The following is a 4675-nucleotide window of genomic DNA, read 5'->3' on the forward strand; positions in this document are numbered from 1 at the left end:
ATACATGGTATAACTGAAAATTATATGCTAAATACAAAAGAACTTGTATAACTAAGGTGGTTATTGGATAACAATATCTGAATTTTGTATGCAAATTTCTCATATAACTTCTAGTGAAGCTCTTCTGTGTTCATAAGAATCCCATGATTTATATTATGAACAGTAAACTCTTTGACATTCACCCCCTCCTAACCTGCACATCCTCCGGCATGTGCCATTTCATAAGATTACAGGTCAAGGAGGGTCTTCTTCTTTATCTTCATTCTCTAAGTCTTTTTCTTCCTGCATGTCTTCAAGTAGAGGGCTTATATTTAAGTCATCAAGTTCATAAGTTGAAGATTCTCTTCGTTTGAAGAGTTTGATTCGTTTCCCAGCTATTGGAATCTTTATCATGGTCCCATCCATTTCAGCCAAAGAGTAAGTAGCATTATTATGTACTACTTTTACAACATATGGTCCAAACCATTGCTTGGCTAACTTCCTATGAGCACTATATTGATTGTCCAGGTTGCTATCATAGACAAGAACCCAATCATTCTCTTGAATAGCTCTTGGACGGAGTCGATGATGCTTGTCAAACCTCTTCTTATTCTTTAGTCTTGCTGTTTTTAGCCTTTCAATGGCTGTTTTGACATCTTCTGGCCTTCTTTCAAGTTGCCTTATGCGTAACGGCAGCAATTCTTCTCTATTCATGCCTTCATCCCAAGGCAAGTTAATCCATGTGATAATGGATTCCTCAATAGGCATAACGGGTGGTTGTCCATACATGAGTTCAGCTGGCATATATCCTGTCACTGCACTATGGGTAGTTCTATCAGCCCATAATGCGAATGGTAGCATTTTAGGCCATTCCCTCAACTTCCCTTTGCATGATTTTGCTAAAGCTTTAAGAATTGGTTGATGGCCTCTTTCACTCTTACCATTGCCTTCAGGATTGTAGGCTGAGGTAAGAGATAGCTTAATTCCCAATTGAGCAAAGAAATGGCGAGCCTCATTGGCATCCAATTCTCCTCTATCAGCAGTTACTTTAGCAACACATCCATACCTGCAAAATACTTCTTCAAGTAGAAATCTACAAACAGCATGAGTAGACTTTGTTGTCAAGGCTTTTCCTTCCACTTGATTTGTGACATCTTCTCTAGCAAGTACTAGATATCTCATGTTCCAATTCCTGTAGGCATGGTTACTAAATCAATAATCCATCTATAATGAATGGATAAAGGATAGGTAGGCTGAAGCCCATCTCTATGCTTTACCATATAATACATTTGACAAGCATGACAAGACTCAACAAAATGCTCAATGTCTTTATACATGTTTTGCCACCAAAATTTCTCTTTTATTTTAGCAAAAGTGCCCCATATGCCTCTATGACCAGCCAATAGGCTTTCATGGAATTCTTGCATGACCTGTCTTTGTGTCTTTTTATCTCCTAAGACACGAACAGGCGCCCTTCCTTTCTTTTTCGCATGCCTCCAAAGGTAACCATCTTTAAGAAAAAAACCATAGGCTTTTCTCTTAATTCTCTTGAACTCTTCATTAGTCCAACCTTCCTTCTTTGTCATAGTACTCAAAAATTGGCCAATTTTTAGCCAATCATCTGCATAATATTCTTCTTTAAAGTGTGAACAAACCATAACAAAACATGGAATATGCTGTTTACTAGCTGTCCATTGTCCTTCTTTGGTTGATTCATCATTCCTTGCTGATGTAAAAGTTGTTTTAACAGCTGAACCTATTGTTCTTGTTGTAATTTTTGTTGTACCTGCATTAACAGTATCATTTATGAACTCTAATTCTTCTTCATCCATCATTTCTTCTTCATCCATATATCTGGCATGTGAAAGCATGTCAGCAACTGGATTATCTCTACCTGCAATATGTTTCAAATCAGGATTTAAGGATTTAATATAGGCTATCCATCTTAGCATGGCTATGTCAGGTGTGGAACAGTTGGCGATCATGCCTAAGAGTGGAAGGCAATCTGTCTCAACTATAACATGTGCGCCCATGAAGTACTCCCTGTCACATTTTAATGCAGTTACTACTCCCCAAAGCTCTCTTTTAATTTGAGCATACCTTCTTTGTCATTCATTAAGAACCTTTGCTCCAAAACAGATTACATATCTGTTGCCTTCAAGGTCGTCTTGTCCAACTGCCCATCCTATTCCAATGGGACTTGTATCCACTGTGAGTATAATGGGCTGTCCATTAGAGTAGTTAGCCCTCTTTAAAGTGGGGGCTGAAATCAGTATTTTCTTGAGTTTCCGAATAGCCTGAGTGTGTTCTTTTGTCCATAGAAACCTTTGGCCCTTTCTTAGAAGCTGATAAAGACTTTCAGCAACATGGGCAAAATGTGGAATCCAAATAAGGTAGGACACATGCACCAAGAAATCTTCTCACCTCTGAAACATTTGTACATTCTTCTTGCATTTTGCCGATAGCATCTATTTTGGATGGAGAAGGCTTTCGGCCATATGGACCACACATATGTCTGACCACAAGGACTTCTTTGACTCCAAAAACAGATTTAGCTCCTGAAAGAGTAAGATGGACTTCTTCCAATTTAGACAAGATTTGAGCACAATCATTAATATGATCAGAGACAAACTTTCGACATCCAAGTTCATTGAGTTCTTCATTTTTCTCATGAACTTCACATCCTTTGATTGGAACATCGTCAAGAAAAGAAAGAGTCAATTGAGGAATATAATCCCTCAATACTTTATGCATAGCATTCATCATGTGAGCTACTGAATTTGTAGCCCCTTGAGGTAGAGTTCACATGCGGACTAGGCCAAGAGGCGTCTTCATTGTGGTAATGTCACGACTTTCCAAAGCAAGCTGAAATTGGTCGTAGCCTGAATATAAGTCTCCCATGGAATAGATTGCCCTACCTGCAAAAGCTTCACCAAACTCATCCACAATTGGTCCTGATCCAACATTTCTAATAGTGACTTTATTGACGGGTTGTAAATCTTGAATGAATCGTAAAGATCCATTCTTCTTAGGTACGGTAAACCAATGGTTGGAATATGGAGCTGAAGATGGCTCCAATATTCGCATTTTAATCTTTTCATTTAAAAGTTCCAATAACTTAGGCAAATGAGCCCTTGGAACTGGAATTGGTTTAAGATTCCAAGGCACATGTGAGACCGTAAAAATTACCATTGGTGCCACAATGCTCGGATCCACACAGCCAATTTCATGTGGCTGAAATGAAAAGGCTTTACCATGGTTCTTTAACATCTACATGAAGATTTGCTTTTCAGTCGGCAAGAGGAAAGAGTCTTCACCAATTTTCAACTTTTGTAGACTTTCTGTTGTAAACTGGTGACCAATATCTTTAGGATCACGAAGGCTTGGTTGTTTGGATACCCTTTCTGCCAGTCCTTCGCTTTCAGGTGGTAGAGGAGTAGCTACCGGCTTGACCTTCTTATCAATTGTTTTATACTTTGTTTCTACTCTTGCTTCATCCTTGTTTGGCTGTCCAAAAGCTTCATAATCTGCAAATTCTTGAATTATGTCATACATATCCAATGTACATATCTGTATGGACTGATTTTCAGCTTGTTTTTCTGCATGAATGGCTGTATAAATTTCAGCCATTGCATCATTATAATTCAGCCTATAAAATAGTCCTGAAATTTCTTCATCTTTAGGTAAAATATCAATTTGCTTCAGCTCTTGCTCCATATAACTTAAATACTTTCTTTCAGCCCTGTTCATGGCTGAAAACTGTTTATAACAGCCCACACCATTGGCTGAAAAAACCTGCAAATCAGCTTTTGACCTTGCCTCCTTCATATGTGGAGGCAATTTTTTGTGACATGATGCACTGCCATAGCCTCCACTTATAGCAGCGCTACCCGAAAACCCTTAAATTCTCGGGCATTAGGAGGAACAGGATGATCTCTCAATCGATCCCTATTCCGATGGTGATTAACACAGACAGTTAGGAATTGAATAGCTTTATCATTATCCTTGCTTCTTATCCGAGCATATGATGAACCATCATCAAGAGCCTTTGTCTCTAAACGAGACTCAGAAATAAATGGTTGTCTAAGAATGATAGGATAACTACAGGAATCTTGAACAAAGAAATGAAATTCATCTTTTACATTACCAATAGTAACTTGTACATAAGGACATGCTGCATAAAGATCGCCAGAAGAGTTATTGGCTGCCTTCATGCGCCATCCTGGGTCCACATCAATGGCCCATCCACCATTCTCATAAAGACTTCTTGACATAACATTAATTTTCGATCCATGGTCTATAAGGGCAATGCATGGAGTTTCTTTCTCACCCGAATAAAGTGAGTTTCACTTTCTTCTTGCATATTGTGAAGAAGAGTCTCTTTCTTATGCATGGGCTATACTTTAGATTGAGATGTTCCCACCATTATGGCTTCTTCAGCTTCTGCTTCATAAATGTCTTCATCTTTGGCTTCTATGGCTGTAATCAATTCTTTGATTGCCTCCAATCGAATCCCTTGAGTTTTCAGCTTCTCTTCATCCTGCAAATACACATGAAGTACTTGCAAAAAAGCATGTACAGATTCTTCAGTTTCCTCACCAACATATTGTCTTTTTCGTTTAATTACATCAATTATTACATCATGAAATCCTCGTTTTATAATACCAATGTAAATTCAATTCTACTTCCAAGAATC

This window comes from Lygodium microphyllum, chromosome 25 (assembly GCF_053477565.2).
Source record: "Lygodium microphyllum isolate KBCC chromosome 25, Lygodium_microphyllum_v1.1.10, whole genome shotgun sequence".
NCBI classification, from domain to species: Eukaryota; Viridiplantae; Streptophyta; class Polypodiopsida; order Schizaeales; family Lygodiaceae; genus Lygodium; species Lygodium microphyllum.